This window comes from Urocampus carinirostris, chromosome 7 (assembly GCF_059441175.1).
Source record: "Urocampus carinirostris isolate Australia breed hairy pipefish chromosome 7, RoL_Ucar_1.0, whole genome shotgun sequence".
Lineage (NCBI taxonomy): Eukaryota > Metazoa > Chordata > Actinopteri > Syngnathiformes > Syngnathidae > Urocampus > Urocampus carinirostris.
This window is the reverse complement of record NC_142355.1, coordinates 37,579,621-37,598,091: the sequence shown is the minus strand read 5'-3', so window position 1 is coordinate 37,598,091 and position 18,471 is coordinate 37,579,621. Positions and strand designations below refer to the sequence as shown.

General features: G+C 41.8%; 1 long non-coding RNA gene across 1 annotated transcript; it reads left to right on the top strand.

Moving 5' to 3' along the window:
- The first annotated feature begins 3,431 nt into the window (after positions 1 to 3,431).
- LOC148363255 (uncharacterized) lies at positions 3,432 to 12,101 on the top strand. Its single transcript, XR_015850978.1, has 5 exons — positions 3,432 to 3,637; positions 5,737 to 5,799; positions 8,604 to 8,649; positions 11,169 to 11,237; positions 11,573 to 12,101. It is a non-coding gene; the product is annotated as an uncharacterized LOC148363255 (long non-coding RNA).
- The last annotated feature ends 6,370 nt before the right edge of the window (positions 12,102 to 18,471 follow it).

Genomic DNA, 18,471 nt, shown 5'->3' with positions numbered 1-18,471 from the left:
GTTGACAAACTACAGCCCGCGGGCCACATATTGCCCATAAGCTTATCAATTTGGCCTGCTGAACGAAAATGGTGTAATTATAACGATTTTAAGTAAAGGCGGTAACTAACTTGTCGAAGAAAGGAAAGTCTCCAGGATTCACCAACATCCCGACAAAACTCACAAGAAATGCTGGTTAACTAACTATAGACATCTTGCAAAAAGATCTGGCAAACCGGACAGTGGCCATCTACATGGACCAAATCACGAGTAGTTATGCTACCAAAGAGAAGAAACCTCATCAGCCAAGCAAGTAAAGTTGTGCCAAAGGTCCTAATCAACAGACTGAAACCACAGGCTGAAAACACCCTAGCCGAAGAACAGGCAGGTTTCAGAGAGGGAAGGAGCACCACGGAACAGATTTTTAATCAGCGCATCCTATGTGAGAAGTTTTAACAAAAACAGATGATCCTATATCACATTTTCATGGATTTCAAGAAGGATTTTGACAGAGTATGGCCACTTCATGGTTTACCATGCGAAAGCACATCATGTAAACTAGTTCAGACCATTGAAAACTGTTTGCCAATGCCAACAGGGCAATACAGAACAATGGTACCATTGGAGTGTACATGTATTTTCAAACCAAAGTTTGTGTGTGCCAAGGCTGCATTTACTATTCTTTTTTTTCAACATCTTCCTGGAGAGGATCATGACTGAAGCCCTGGACTAGCATGAAGGTACAGTCAGCAATAAAAAATACGTTACTACCATTCATTTTGCTGATAATATTACCAGACTGGCATCAAACCAGTATCAGCACAGGAAAAAAAAATGACCAGCAACCCTCAAGGTATTACCACAAATATCACCATATACCAGTAAGAGTTTGAACCTGTCACAAAATTTAAATATCTAAGAGCTGTCACACCAGAAAAAGGGTAAAAAAAGGAGAAATCATGGCCAGGTTAGCTTAAACCATAGCCACACTTGCCAGACTTAGACCCATCTGGAGAGACAAAAACATAGCAGTGAAATCAAAGATCAGACTCCTGCAATTTCTGGTTTCTTTCATCTTCCTCCAAACTTTTGAGACATGCACTCGCACAGCAAAGTTTGAAAGGAAAATCCAGACCATGGAGATGCCATGATACAGGTAACAACAGTAAACAGCAAAATTGCAGTGGTATGGTCACGTCACAAGATCATCAGGACTGGGCAAGATTATTCTCCAGGGCACTGTCCAAAAGAAAAAGAACTTGGCCCACAACAAGGAATAAGCTGGTGCCATCTTTGACAAGCCAGGAACTGTCAGCAGTGGAGAAAGCTGTCCGGAGTTGGGTCCACAGTGGTGCCGCTACGACATGGCGGTCAAGGGATCTGTGAACATTAAACTGTTATATATTTTTAAAGGGCATGATCACCTTTTTTAAACCCGTGCTTCTCAATTATTTAATGTCACGCCGTCACCCCTCAGAAAATAAATCCCTCCCACCCCTGTCATGATTACTGATTAGCATCACCTGTGCCCGCTCGTTTGGCGCCAGGCGCCGCGGGCTACCTGATTGGTTTCCTATCCTTTTTTAAGCCCAGTCCTGTCACTCTCCAGTTGCCAGTCCGTCAGCGAACCTCTGTTGTTACAAGGCAAGCATTTTGACTTGACTCCTGCCAGTCCTGTTTTTGCACCCGTTTTTCCAACCGTACGTTCCTGATCTCCCCGTTTGTCTCCGGCTCCGACCTGTTTTTGATCCCGACCACGTTTGCTCTCCCGTCCCGGCTATCGACCTGTTTTTCCTTCCTTGACATCGCCATCTCCCGCTACAGAAGATCCACTTCCGTATTCGGATCACGATCCGATTGCATGAGTGGCTTGCTTCCCGCGTCCATCGAGCACCCGATCGCGGGCGCTGCCATTCCTCTTTCTATCAATAAACTTGTGGTTAGCGCTATGCATTTGGGTCCTGATTCCGTTTTGGTCGTGACAACATCGATTGCTCGATATTGGTGGTAACGCGTCACCTCTGTCCATGCCAAATCTCAGCCCTTCAGCACGTTTTGGCCGAAGAAAACATCAAGCGTCTCATCAGCGTGTTTGGGTTGCAATGTCTTGTAGTAACATCTTGAGTATTTGGCGTTGTGCTGTCCGCTGCCAACATTTTTAACGTAGAAGGCACTTTGCAAGTCTTTGCCCGTCTTCCTCCGTTATCGCAGTGAAGTGCTTCGTACGCCTAATCAAACCTCCCCGTATTAGCTTCCGTGATAAAACCTTTGTATCTTTACCCCGTCTCTCTTCTTCTGTCTCTGCATTCGTGTTAAATATTTTTACACGGGGTCAGTGGAGGGTCTGCTCCATTCGTATCGACACCTCATACGCAATGCTTATACTTCTGTGCAATATGCATGGCACAGAAGTTAAATGTCAATAAAACACTACCAAGGAGAGTGCCACAGCTTCCTTGTGTCGTGGAGGTGCAATTGCGCTTGATTCTTTAGAAAGTTGAAAAAAAAAGTTTCCTAAGGTCAGACGCACCCGCGTCCCATGGGGGCCCACCCCAATATTTTAGAACCACAGGTTTAAAGGATCCGTCAACTATGAAACATGACGAATTTTTACACGGAACGATCACTCGATATAAACCAATATATATCTGCCTATGACCGAGCTGGGCACTCTGTTTCTCGAGAGCTGCATATCCTGCCTGATTTTACAGGTTTCTCCGCTCCAATCCAGGCAATTCCAAGTTCCTACCAGCTTGCTAACAAGCTGGTGATTTGTATCACCTGAGTTGAAGAAGAGAATTCTCAAAAATCAAGCAGGACATGCGGCCGTCGAGGACCGGAGTGCCCAAGCCTGGCCTAGGATGACAGCACACAGAGACTCGTGATACAGTAGATAAGGCCTCTGAAAATTAGGCCAAGGCATGAATGACGTTTGTTCAGCAGGGGGTTCAATTGCATCCGCAGCACTCCCATCAGGTTCTTCGCTCCAATCCAGGTGATTCCAAGTTCAGGACATGCGACCCTTGAGGACTGGAGTGCCAAAGTCTGGCCTAGGATGAGAGCACACAGAGACTCATAATACAGTAGTTAAGGCCTCTGAAAGTTTGGCCAGGACACGAATGACGCCTGTTCAGCAGGGTGTTCAATTGCATCCGAAGCACTCCGATCCGGACTCCGGTCCAAACAATCTCACCCCCACGGAGATACATTCTGTGGAAATCAATCAAGTGTTTTTGGTGAGTGACTCTCAGGAAGTAAAGTGCCCTATAATCAAAGAGACGGAGAAAAATATTTACACTTCCTCTCTCTAACCGACAAGTCACAAACATCGCGGACGTCATCGCCATAAATGTTTTTTTGTTCTTCTTGTCGATTTCAGAGGACAGGACTTTTTTTGCCATGATATTTTGTGTGGTTTTATTCTGAGGCCATTCGAAGAGAGGTGTGATTTGCAGAAGCCGTGACCTGTCCACGGACCTCACAAGTCGGGCGTGATATTGACGAAGAGCGTCACTTTTTTATTTTGCGTCCTGTCCGAGCTTGTCCGCGCCCGTGTGACGTCGGAGACGGAAAGAAAAAAAGAAAAAATTCCCACTTGGCTCAAGTTGGCTGCATTTTATTTTCTCAACAGCATCAAGGAGGAGAACCTTGCAGACTGGTAAGGTTATCAGTATTATTTCTATTGTTATTAATATTGTTATATATTATCTATCTCTGGTTTATGTAGCCTGGTCATTTTTTTTTTGTTTTTAGATCTTTTTGTTCCAAGAAATTGTTTGACAACAGTCAGGAAGTACTTGGAATGCATATTCCTAATACATCATGACAACAACTATCATAAAGTCAATATTTGGAGTCCTATGGCTGCATAAGGAGGATATGTTGAGGAATTATTTTTATTTTTTTTTATTTTTTTTGTGCATTATTATTATATGAAAAAAAGGGAATTCACCTTTTTTATAAGTATCTTGATAAGTAAAAAAATGTATATTATAATAACCAATAAAAATATTTTTTGATAATATAAAATATGTAGAAGTAGTTAAATCGGTAAAACAATTTATAATTCACTCATAACAGAATGAGAAAATATCTAAATTAATATGTAAAATAAATAACACAAATGATTGAATATTTACTAAATAAGTATAAAAATGTATATTTAATCCGTTCATAAGACATTCAGCAAATATTTAAATTAATATTTTAAACAATAAACTATATTGTATAAAACATAATTAAATAATAGATACATTGTTAAATAAATGCATAAACCAATTAAGAACAATAAAACATTGTTAATTAATAGCTAAATAAGAAAATAAATGTATGAAACATACATAACACACATTATTAATATTTACCATATGTAAATATATAAATAGCAGTCAAATAATACATAAATAAGTAGCTTGATGATTAAATTAATTTAGAATACATGCTATAAGTGCCATGATTACCGATATGCTTCACCTGTGCCCGCTCCTTTGGCGCCATCTGCCTCGGACTCTGATTGGCTCTCTGTCCCTATTTAAAGCTACTCCTTTCTGTCACCTGTTGTCAGTCCGTCTGCAAATCTCAGTTTACACTAGGCAAGCCTTTTTTTGACCCTGACTCCAACCTGTTTTTTGCTCCTGTCTGTCCCCCGGCTTTGACCCGTTTTTGATCCTGTCCACGTCTACTCCCCCATCCCGGCTTTCGACCTTTTTTTGTCCGCGACCACGTCTACTCTCCTTTCCTGGCTTATAACTCGCTTCCGATCCCGACCACGTTTTTGCTTTCCTGTTCCGGCTACTGACCTGTTTTTTTTTGTTTCCGACACCGCCATCGCTCGCCACGGAAATCCCACTTCCGTGTTCAGAGTGATCTGCTTCCCGCGTCCAGCAATCACCGTATCGTGGGGGCAACCCTTTCCTTTCTTCTAATAAAACTGAGAGAAACGTAACACAAGTGGATCCTGTCTCCGTTCTGGTCCTGACAATAAGTGTATAAAATAACAATTAATAATTAAAAATGAATAATTAATAAATCATGTAAAAACATAAATACATTTAAAACATGCCCATAAAACAACTATCAAACATTTTAACAAATATACAAAGTAACTATAAATAAAATTATAAATAAGTAGCTTCATAAAAAGAATAGAATAAATAATTAACGACACAAAATATAGCACAAAATACTTTGACCCTGGTGAGTGCTTTTATAATTAAAAAAGGAAATAATTTTTCAAGGTCTCAGCCCCCCCAAACAACCACTAAATTCAGAACTAGATAAAAAGAACATTTAAAAAACAAACAAGAATATCATGTAAAGTGTCCAGGATTTAATTTTATGATTAAAAAATATATATCTTGAGCTGCTGAACATTCCTCCCCTACATTTAAGATCAAAACAACCAGAAAAGGGAAAATATACCCATGTGTAATTTAATTGATCATAATGATATATGTACAGTAAATGTTTTTTTTCTTTTGGATTTTTAGATTATTTCTCCCTCATGCCATGAGGCTCTTTAACTCCACCCATGGGAGTAAAAGCCCACATTAAACCCCTCCCCCACATTTGCATGTTACCCTATTTTTTTACAGTGTGTATTTTCCGTAGCACTATTTAAATACTCAATATGTTATATTGGGTATTTTTGTATTCTATAGCTCTTATTTTATTTTTTAACACAAGGATACCGCTGGGAATGTGAATTTCTTTACAAGGATGAATAAAGTATCTTTCTATCTATCTATCTTCATACAGATGTCTATGCTGGTGTATTTTCTGATGGCGACATTGGTGTCTGAGTGCTGCAGCTCGATGCAGGTAAGAAAAACAAAAGCGGACGACGGGGCGCTCTTTTGGCTCTCAAAGTGCTGTACAACTACATTTTGATGACGTTCAATTGAACTGTCTTTCTTGTCATTGATAGCAACGCTGTGAAATATTGTATGCAATTAGACATGGCACTCCAGGGTAAAACATGGTATAGAGACTTTGGAAATGAAAAAGATGAAATACTCTAGGAATAAATAGACGAAAAAATTATTACAACGTGGCACTTTTAGAAGACTGGCTTAAGTTATAATGATAATGCAATGATAAAGAATAATGCATCGTAACAATAGTGCACAAAAATAAATGCAATAACATTTAACTACAACAATAAAAATAAACAAAATGAGTCACACGGTGTCAGTTTTATTGGGAAGAAAGGAAAGGGTTGCACCCACGATCCGGTAATCGCTGGGCGCGGGAAGCAGGTCGCTGTGAACGCGGAAGTGGGACTTTCTTGGCGAGCGATGGCTGTGTCAGGAACGAAAAAAAACGGGTCGGTAGCCGGGACAGGAGAGCAAATAACGTGGTTGGGATCGGAAACGGGCCGAGAGCCAGGAGAGGAGAGTAGACGTTATCAGGATCAAAAAAACAGGTCGAAGCTGGGGAACAGACGGGAGCAAAAACAGGTGGGAGTCAGGGTCGAAAAAGCTTGCCTAGAGTACACTGACGTTCGCAGACGGACTGACAACAGGTGACAGATAGACGTAAGTTTAAATAGTGACAGGGAGCCAATCAGATTCTGAGGCAGTTGGAGCCAAAGGAGCGGGTACAGGTGCATCACATCGGTAATCACGACACAAGGTATATATTTTCACAGTTTGGTGTGATAGCATATCTTTTCACGATTTAATTAAGGAACAATTTTTTGTTATTTAATGTAAAAAAATGTTGCTTTCTTGCAAATCCAGACCCATATCGCTAACCCAAGACACAGCCCAAACTCACTAGTGGGTAATGAGTTGGGTTTTGCAAAGTTAACCTAACTAAAAAACCATCAAAATAATCCAAGCGCAAATACTGTGCCGTGAAAAAGTACTTGCTCCTTTCCTCGATTCTCTGTTTTTTTGCAAATTTACCACCTACCAAAGAAAATTGCTTTCAATTCTGTTTATTTGGTTCGGAATCGAATTCTGTGGTTACTGATTCGGCCAGCACGTCGTTCTCACAGTTTCCCGACGAATTCATTCGACATAGCCTCGTATCGTCTCTAGCATTTATCATGATAGTCACGTGGAGAAAACACCAACCCCTCATCAGAAGAGTCTCTCTATCCCATTGGTCGCATCCCTCAGCCGAGGGATAGAGAAAAGGAGAACCATGGCTGGGCAGACGAGGCTATGGCTTTCCACCTTCTTGGTTGCCAATGTCCCCTTGTGTCCTAGCCCAGCCGATGAATATGCAAAGAAACACAGACATTAGGAACGAGGGGAACACTTTTTCACAGCACTTTGATCTTAAAAAAAAGTGTATGCAGAAAAACTTTGCCAGCTAAATTGGTTCTCTGATTTTATTTCTGTTCAAGTAAAACCAAGGTTTGTAGTATGCCGGAATTTGAATGTGTTTTCAAGGATTAAAAAATGCTCGATTCATGGGTAAAGTGCTTGTAAATGCTTGTAACTGTTGCCATGTTTCTCAATAGGTCTGCTTAAAAAAGACCCCGACACTGCTCTTTGGTGGCTTCGCTTTGCCATTGTATTTCATTCTGGCTTCGTGATTAACGGCAGCGTGCGTGAAGCGTGTTTGTATGGCATTGTCCTATGAAGCGTCATCGCCCCCATGGGACAAGTACATGCTAAGCCTAAACAGGGAACTATGAAATGCGTATGAGTGCAAGGATTACGTATCAATTATGGACGTTTTTTGATGGGTCACGCAAAAAAAATTAAGGTAGTATTTCCCATTTTAGAAAGAACTGTCAGGACCAGAACACAGGACCCACTTGTGTTGCGTTTCTCACAAGTTTTATTAGAAGCAGGGGAAAGGGTTCCGCCCACGATCCGGTAATTGCTGGATGCGGGAAGCAGGTCGCTCGGAACGCAGAAGTAGCTCTTCCGTGGCGAGCGATGGCGGTGTCGGGAACGGAAAAACGGGTCAGTAGCCGGGACAGATGAGCAAAAACGTGGTCGGGGTCGAAAGCGAGCCGTATGCCAGGAAAGGAGAGTAGACAAAAAGAGGTCGAAAGCCGGGACGGGAGAGTAGACGTGGTCAGGATCAAAAAACAGGTCGAAGCCGGGGAACAGACAGGAGCAAAAACGGGATAGGTGGGAGTCAGGGTCGAAAAAGGCTTGCCTAGTGTTAACTGAGGTTCGCAGACGGACTGACAAAAGGGGACAGACAGGAGTTGGTAAAAGTACTGATCGGAGCCAATCAGAGTCCGAGGTAGTTGGCGCCAAAGGAGCGGGCACAGGTGATTCACATCGGTAATCATAACAAGAACTTCCTGCAACTGAAAATATAAGCTACATATTGCTGTCATTTTTAGACCTTTATGCAGAGAGATTTGTCCCAAAAATAAATGTTTTAGCTCAGGAGGTCAAGCACTCGTCTTGGGATCAAGAGCTTGTAGGTTCAATTCCCGGCCCCTCCGTGTTATAGAGTCCTTGGGCAAGACACTGAATCCCTAAGACCATGATAAGCAGGGAGTTGCCTCGCATGTTGACGCTGCTATCGGTGTGTGAGTGTGTGTGTGAATGGGTAAGTGTGAAGCGCATTGTAAAGCTCTTACGCTCTTAGTCTTCAGTGACTTGAAAAGCGCTATATAAATGCAGACTGTTTACATTTACATTTTGCAGAGACGCAACTGGACACCTCAAGCCATTTTGTATCTGAAAGGAACACGTAAGAAGTCAATTCAAATGAAAATGCAATTTTTTTTCCTCATTTTTAAAAAATTATATTGTATCGCTGTCAGAGGTATCTCCAGTTTAATTGTTTTTTGCTCTCTTTTTTAAGGAGAGTCCAGTCATGCTAACTTGTTTGGCCCCTAAAAATTAAAATGAATCGAGTCCCTGTAAAAAAGCATTTTTGGGGTGACACTATGTTTATAAATATTAACATTCCATAATGGCAACAAATCCATAAAGACAAAAAGGGTAAAAAGAGAAAAATACAGATTACATTAAATTCATTGTATTATTTTAGATCTGTTATTCATTATTTTATTTATACTATGTTATATCATTGTCACAAGCCAGAAACGGAGACAGGACCCAATTGCATTCGTTTTACTCAGTTTTATTGATAGAAAGAGAGCAGTGCATGCTTCCACGATCCGATGATTGTCGGACACGGGTAGCTGGTGGCAGGAACTTGGAAGTGGCACTTCCGTGTTGAGCGAGGGTAGTCGTGAGCAGCGGGAAAACATGTAGATGGCCGGGACTGAGGAGCAAGGGCAGTAACGAGTCCAGAAAAGAGGTCGGCAACAGGTATCAGGCAGGAAACAGGGCAAAACAGGTTGATGGCCGGGACGGAAGAGCAAGGCAGAAACGGGTCCAAAAACAGGTCGGCAACAGGTATCAGGCAGGAGAAAACAGGGCAGGAGAATGTTGGTTAGTGCAGAGCTTGCCTAGCTGAAAGCATAGGTTCGCAGACGGTCTGACAGCTTCCTCTTGGAAGACGGGGGTTTAAAAAGGGTCAGGGAGCCAATCAGGGACTAGGGCTGTTGGCGCCAACGGGGCATTCGCAGGTGCCCCGATTCAGCAATCATGACAATTATATCATTTCTTATTATTTTATATCATATAATATTATTATTATTTTATCTTGTTTAATTTTTTTTCCTCTGTTCTTTTTCTTTATAATTTATTACTTTTTATTGAATTAATTTTGTATTATATTGTATTATATTATATTGTGCCCTGCGATTGGCTGGCAACTAGTTCAGGGTGTCCCCTGCCCATTGCCCGATGATTGCTGGGATAGGCTCCAGCACCCCCGCGACCCTACTGAGGATAAGCGGTGCAGCTAATGAGATGAGATATTATATTGTATTATATTATATTCGCTTTATATTTTTATTTTATTATTTTTATATTTGATTTTGTTATATTTCAAATTTAGTTCTTAATTATTTCATAACATACAATCTCAAATAATGATTGATCATACAAGATATTTTATTTTATGTATTTATTAATTTATTTGTTTATCCATCCATCCATCAATTATCTGCACCGCTTATCCTCAGTAGGGTCGCGGGGGTGCTGGAGCCCATCCCAGCTATCTTCGGGCAGTGGGCAGGGGACACCCTGAACTGGTTGCCAGCCAATCGCAGGGCACACAGGGACAGACAACTCGCTCATCCACACCTAGGGACAATTTGGACTGGCCAATTCACCTGAAATGCATGTTTTTGGAATGTGGGAGTAAACCGGAGTGCCCGGAGGAAACCCACGCAAGCACGGGGAGAACATACAAACTCCGCACAGGAAGTCCGTTAGCTGGATTTGAACCCATGACCTCAGAACTGTGCCGCACACGTGCTAACCACTGCTCCGCAGTGCTGCCCATTTATATGTTTGTCTTTATTTTATTTGCAATGAGAAAGAATAATGCATCGTAACAATAGTGCACAAAAAGAAATGCAATAACATTTAGCTCTCTCTTGCTGTGCATTTTGTTTAATTTTATTTTCCCTATATTACATCTTGTTAATTTTTATATTTATATTATATTATATTATATTATATTGCATTCCAAAGACATGCATTTCAGGTGAATTGGCCGGTCCAAATTGTCCCTAAGTGTGACTGAGCGAGTGAGTTGTCTGTGCCTGTGTGCCCAGCGATTGGCTGGCAACCAGTTGAGGGTGTCCCCTGCCCACTGCCCGGAGATGGCTAGGATGGGCTCCAGCCCCCCTGCGACCCTAATAAGGATAAGCGGTTCAGCTAATGAGATGAGATATATTATGTCATGACATGACATGTCGTGTCATGCCGTGTCGTGTCGTGTCGTATGATGTCGTGTCGTGTCGTATGATGTCGTGTCGTGTCGTATGACGTCATGTCGTGTCATATGATGTCATGTCGTGTTGTGTCGTATGATGTCGTGTCGTGTCGTATGATGTCGTGTCGCTTCGTATGATGTCATGTCGTGTCGTGTCGTATGATGTCGTGTCGTGTCGTGTCGTATGTCATGTCGTGTCGTGTCGTATGATGTCATGTCGTGTCGTGTCGTATGATGTCATGTCGTGTCGTGTCGTATGATGTCATGTCATGTCGTGTCGTATGATGTCATGTCGTATGATGTCATGTCATGTCATGTCGTATGATATGATGTGATATTTTCTCCATTTCATATTTCATGTATTTTATTGTATATTTTGTCATATTATATGATATAATTTCTTTTTTTCAAAGAGGGACGTCGCTCATTGGAACAAAAGGAGAACTTCGTGTTGACAGGCAACAAAATGGCTTTGCGGAAAGGTTAGTGCAGTAAGAATCAAGAAATGAGAAAGACCATTAAGCTACCTGAATTATTGTGTATAATTTTAATTTTTAACATGATATAATGATGAAAGAATTATTCACATAAAAGTTGTCTTTAATGAAACCTCTTAGGCAAAATAAAACAAAACAAACATTCTTCCATGGTTTACAACAAAAACGAAAAAAAACAAAACATACATACATACAAACAAACATACATGACAAAAACTGTGAAATTATAATTGGAAAATAGATCAAATTTAAAACTATTTTATGTTATATCCAAAAAAGAGTCGGGAGTTTTTCTAAAAATGTTTTTTTTAAACTTACAGTGACGGGGATGCTGCAAAACCGACTGAGCCTGTTGTCCTTGGTTTCCTCACTGGACCAGGCGCTCCCAAGGCAGAACCGACACCCAAAACGAAGCTTGGTTTAAACCCCTTTTTTCTTCCATTAACTGGAATGAAATTTATTGCATTAAAAAAACATGTTTTAGTGTAGTATATATTAGTTACAACTTGAAGAACAGTAGACCCCGGGATATGACATTAATTTGTTCTGAGGTGGGAAACGCAGGGTGAAATTTCTGTATAGCAGGGGATAGAAACCTATGCTAATTAGCCAAACCCCCAGTAGCCCAGAAAAAACATGAAAATAACAAAACGGGAGAGCACGGACCGGGCTTTGTTTCTTCAGAAGGCCGAGCCTCCTTTTGTTCCCTAGAGGTAAACCAAGAGAATATTTCACAACAAACTGTTTTGGTGCAAGGGCAAAAAATATTTCATTTCGGACATGCTATAAAAATAATTCCGGATAATTTATAATAGTGGAGTGTTTTAACACCGTTCTGATTTCATTCTTGCTCCCGGATTTCTTCACCCGTTTCCGTTTTCTGAGACTGTAAGAGATTATGTCAACAATGTCTTTTTATTCATTTTGTGATTCAATTCTCCTTTGTCATGAAAATCAATGTACTTTGTGAGTATCAAACACGTGCAGCATTTATTTGTGTGTCTCTACTATTTTTTTCAAGACTGATCATTGTTCATAACACTGAACTGATAAATCGATAATTTAACGCTAAAATTAAAAAGTATTTTGAGTATTTCCTCCCTCATGATAAATGCAAGAGACAATATGAGGCTATGTCAAATTCATTCTGGTGGCAAACTATAAGCTCGACCTGCTGGCTGATTAAGTAACCACCGAATAAAATTCCGAATTAAATAAATATAAAATAAGGCAATTTACTCTACAATTGTTCACTCGCAAAGTCTTAATGAACTAGATGAAGACAGAGAAAGGTATTTTGGATTTTAATTCAGCTAATAGCATATTGTGTCCAGAACTGGAACAGGAAGAGGTCAAGTCCATAAGCTTTATTTTACGGGAAATGGGGCAGTCATGCACGTTAAACCCAAAACGCCAGTGATTCGGCGATCGTTGGGCGGAAGACGTCTGCCATGGAATGACAGGAAGCTAGAGGCCGACGAGATCGATACCAATTGCATGAGCAGATATCGGACAGATGGGGTCGATCTCGGACAAGACGGGACAGTCAGGATAGATATCAGGCACTGGAGCCTGGAGTCCGATAAGAAGCAGGACGAGATAGATGGAAAAAATACACTGGAGATTGAAATTAAACAGGACAAACTAGACGGGAACGCTACCAGACACTGGAGGTCGATGACAAACAGAACAAAATAGCTTGGAACGAAACTGGAGATCGATATTAAACAGGACAAAAATAGCAGGGAACAATACCGGACAGGAAACACTGGCAGGAAACCGGACAGAGTCAAAACCCACGTCTTGCGGGTGCAGAGGTTCGTTGACGGACTGACAAAAGATGAGTGAGAGCACTGAGTTTAAAAAGAAGGGCAGCCATTCTGTCAATGAGCCGCAGCTGGCTCACACGGGCGGGGCCAATTGGGCGCCACGGCAACCGTGACATATTGACATTTTCACGATGCTGTGATTTGAACAGACCAGTATCTTATATGATATCGACCAATAGCAGACATGCTTAGAGATTGAAATACGACATATACTTGAACACCACAAAGTTTGGTTTGGTGTATGGGGGGTGAATTTGTAAACAGGTTCGAAACATACACCATATTCCACACCATGAAAAGAAAACGGTGTAAGGCGGGGTCGCTGTATCCTGGGGGTCATGTGTACCAGCACAACATTTTTTTAGACTAAAATCATCAGCACAATTATCAGCAGATGTTGTCTCATTTGAATGTCATGTTTTAAAACAAGTATTTTAAAACTTTTCCAGCATGAAATGCCAGCCAATGATTTGATTGCGTTCTGATTAGAATAACGAGCCGCGTTTCGGTTCAGATCTCTTTTTAACGAGCAATTTGTGCTCGTCCCCTAATCGTGTCACGACGGGTTGTCGAAACGATTAGCGACGTCGGCGCTAACGAGCGCCGGCAGAGGATTGGACGAGTTTGGTTTAAGCGGAGGGCGTCAATCTACCTATCTATCTATGTTACATTTTAAGTAGGGAGAGCAGCAATTGAGGCAAGGGTCTTCACAATAAGGATAGTATTTTTTTAAAAACAAAACAAAATTAAAGGTAACAAACCATCAAGAAACCAAGGTCTATCTATCTATCTCTCTATCAGACCGTTCATCCAGCTATCCCATTGGTCACCAACCTTTTTGAAGCTGAAGGCTTTTTTTGTTACTGATCTATCTATCTATCTATCTATCTATCTATCTATCTATCTATCTAACAGACCATTCATCCAGCTATCCCATTGGTCACCAACCTTTTTAAAGCTAAAGGCTTTTTTGTTACTGATTGGCCCGAAAGGGCTACGAGTTGAAAATCAGATTTCCTAGAAAATCACTAGGACCCATCACTGAGGAGGAATTTTCAGAACCTGTCCATGGTAGGTCTGCACGATTAACCGAAATGTAATCGTTATGCCACACACCTAACGCAATCCCAACCTAGCTCCCCAGAAGAGGGTGCTGTTTTCTTGATGTTAAAACATGTCATGCTGATTAAGTATTCACAAAAAAAGCACAGGAAATGCACTTTTCTTTTAAAATCGAAAATCGCTGATCTTTCTACTCATCCATCCTTCTTTTACTTTAATCAGGATGTAAGACTGATAGCCTAATGCTACTGATATAACAAACTAGCATAATGAAGCTAAAGTAACTTAACACTTTGCAAAAAAATGAACGACAAACAACATAGTGGTTGTCGGCAATACGCCAGGATTTGGGTGGAGGCCTCCGGGCCAGGCTGGACCAAAACCTGCCCGGGCCTCTGGACTGGCCTGTGCTGAAAGGAAAGGACGGCGCTGCCTTGAATTATTAAAGGCGTGTGTCAGCATCCTGATGGAGGTAATGCAAACAGGAAGTGGCTCAGCGAGAACGGGGGCTCCGACCGAGGGATGGGGGGGGAGCATGTCCCTGGCATATGCCGACTTCTGGCTTTTCCAGCAAAGCAGATCCAATAGTGCCCCATAAGCACTTTTTTTGCGTAAATGTGAAAGGCTGCAGGATATGAAATGTCTCAAATTGGCTTCAGTCCTGCCTTTAAACTTATTTATGTAGATAAATATAGATATACTGTATTTTAACTCTTTATACTTAATTGCATATTTTAAAAAGTGCTAAGAAAAAACAATCATAATTAATGCTCAAAATCCGTTGTGTTTGTCATTAAATGGGGCGTGGCACTCGAAAAAATAGTAAAAGAAGTAGACATTCATTTTCAAAGTCTTGATTCACATTAAGAATGAATCAAAGAGTTTTAAAAAATCATTGAGAAAACAAACAAACAACCCTAACACTTAAACAAAAAAGAAATGCTAATGTCATGATTACTGATGTGAGGCACCTGAGCCTGCTCCTTTGGCGCCACCAGCCTCGGACGCTGATTGGCTACCTGTCACTTTTTATACCCCTGTCTTCCTGTCACTTGTGGATTTGGTTGGGTTAAGGTAAAGACTAATCCATTTCATGGGGTGAATAATAGTTGTTTTTCATCGCCGAAAAACAATTTTGGGAGCTCTTTTTTTTACACGACTTGTTCAAAAAGAATCTGGACTTGTACTTAAATCACAATGCTTTCGGGTGACAAAACAGCATTGATGTTTGTTGTGCTAGCAAAGCTAAACAAATGGGAAAAATCAAACTGAATATTTCATGCGGACAGCTGTTAGTTAGTCGGCGCGTTGCACCGAGATGATCGATACGAGTACATTTGTCTTACATGACAAGTGTATTGATCCTTTGAAATAGTGCTGAGCGGACGAAAGCTTGATGGCGAACTCCGAGACGAAGCAGGAGGCTAACTAGAGCCGGAAGTTGATTATTTTAATTGCGTTATTCGCTAAGAAGTCGGCTACATTAAAGAGGAACGGTTCAATTCATTGGACTGCATTTCCATTCAATATTTTGTTGTTATTTTAATAGTTGATGGTGTTCATGAGCCATCACTTCAATATAAGATGATGTCAAGAACCAGAACAGGATCAGGACCCAAACGCGTGATGTTCTCACACATCCTTTTATTTTATGAGAAATGGGAAGTTAAGCATGTTGGACAGCGGTCTGGCGTGGAAAGACAGGAAGCCAGAGACCGACAAGATTGATTCGAATTGCCAGAGTTGATATCGGACAGATGGGGTCGATACGGGACAGGCAGACAGGATAGATAATGAAACAGGATATCGAAAATAAACAGGACAAACAAGACAGTAAGAAAACTGGAGAGTATAATAAACAGGACAAAAATAAACGGGAACAATACCGGACTGGAAATACCAACAGGAAAACAGGACCAAGTCGAAACCCACATCTCGCAGGGCTGAAGTTCGTTGACGGGCTGACAAGGGAAGTGTGACAGCACTGAGCTTAAAATAGACACCAAGCCAATCTATTATCGAGCCGCAGCTGGCGCCACACAGGTTGGGCCAATTGGGCGCCATGGCAACCGTGACAGATGGTTCCATCATTAACAATCTATTTAAAGCCTCAGTGTGTATTAAATAGCGACCTCTATGGGGTACAAAAATTTCATTTAAAAAAAAAAACACCATTCATTAAAATAAACAAAAACTTATATCTCCTAAACATAATTTTAGGTTTAGAAAAGTGTAATTTCATGACAAAACATGAAAAATCTGACATGTTTGGCCGCCATTTTACGACTACAGAAGACCGAATGGCAAAAATTATTGAGCGTAGCCCGTCCTAGCACTTAACTGTAAAGACCAGAACGGGGACAGGACCCTCTTGCGTTGCGTTTCTCACAAGTTTTAATGGAAGAAAGAGATTGGGTTACGCCCGCGATCCAGTGATTGCTGGATGCGGGAAGCAGGTCGCTCTGATACTCGGATTGCGCTCCAAATGCGGAAGTAGATCTTCCGTGGCGAGCGATGGTGGAGTCGGTGACGGAAAAATGGGTCAGAAGCCAAGACAGGAGGGCAAAAACGTGGTAGGAAGCGAGTCGGAAGCCAGAATAGGAGAGTAGACGTGGTCAGGATCAAAAACGGGTCGAAGGGACAGGCAGGAGTCAGTGTTCACTAAGGTTCGCTGACGGACTGACAAAAGGGAACAGACAGGAGTGGGTACAAGTACTGATCGGGAGCCAATCAGAGTCCGAGGCAGTTGACGCCAAAGGAACGGGCACAGCTGAGTCACATCATTAACGGCTCGTTACCGCACACAGCTGAGCCCTAAATGTGACAGTTTCCCGCCATCCAGACATCCTCTGCTTTTTTCCACAGTTTCCTTCTCTATCAATAGCCACTTGGCTGCAGGCTATGGCATGCCTATAGTCGATATTGTTGTCTTTCGCTGCCAGTGATAGGCGTGCTACTAATGTATTTTTTACAGTTGCTGGCAGACAGACGTCACCGAGTCCCGTCAGGCATCTTACACTTTTTTCTCTACTGTTTCCTTCTTTAGGATTTTGCTAAAGTAGCTTGTCCTGATTTAGCATTTAACGGCCAGTGGCACCTCCAGAAATTTTTCATCGTGGTGGCCAGAGGGGGCCACTTAAGATCTTGGGGTGGCCCGCCAAAACTAAAAGCCATTGTTAATATATGATTGTCACCCAGTCCTGTCATTCAGGCATTTCATACATCTCTTTCCTTCTCACTCCACTTGACTGCAAGTTATGGCTCACTGATAGCCGCTATTGTTATTGTTAGCTGCTCTGTGATTCAGGGTCCTGACGCTTAAAAAATTCATTTTTTTATGGATCCACCCACTTAGTTTTTGGTTGCATTACAAAATTCAGCGACATGAAGTGGGCAAATATTACACAGCAAAGGGGGGCCGTGTGTCACAGTTGGCCATTGCCCTCACTTGGCCCCGCCCATTTGGTGCCAGCTGCGGCTCGTTGCCTGATTGGCTTTCCTCCTATTTAAACGCAGTGCTCTCATTCACTCCTTGTCAGTCCGTCAACGAACCTCTGCACGTGCTATATTTGTGTTTTGGCTCTGTTCGGTTTCCTGCTCATCTATCCAGTATCCGGTATCAATCCCGCCTGTCTCGTATCTTGCTCCAGTCTCCAGTATTTGATATCGATCCCGTCGGTCTCTTCCTGTTCAGTATCTTGCTCCAGTCTTCCCTATGCGGTATCGATCCCGTTTGTCTCATCCTGTCTGGTATCTTGCCCCAGTATCCTATATCGATCCCGTCTGTTCCGTTCTAAATCTACCCGTGTGTCCTGTATCGATCCCATCTGTCCTGTCCGGCCTCGAACTCGATCTCGCCTCTGACTACATAGTCGGCTTCCTTTCATTGCTTCTCCCTGGATGCACTTCTTCCAGATGTGTGCTTTCATATTTAAATATCTAACCAAACACATTTGAACTTCTAGTTGTTGCTAGGCTCAGGAATCTTGGCCCTGTTCCGTAAGATCAGTCTTCATGAAAGCTGTTGGTTTAGCCAACTATGTCCAAAGTTTGGCCCGGGTGCCAGTTCCAGCCCGTGATGAAGTTTTTACTGTTCTGAAGCCTCTGTCATAATATTGATAATATGTGGCCCGCCAGTGATGTTGACCTCAAAAGTCACAATTTCGCCAGATGATGGAAGTAATCCTTTTACCACCTTGCCCTTGGCTTTCCCTTGAAATTTTTGCCCACCACATTTCCGACATGGCAACTGTAAATAAAAAAAGTAAAGTTTACTGTTAGGGCCGGCGCTTCCAGGACAAGTGGAAATTAGAAACATTTTTCACCAA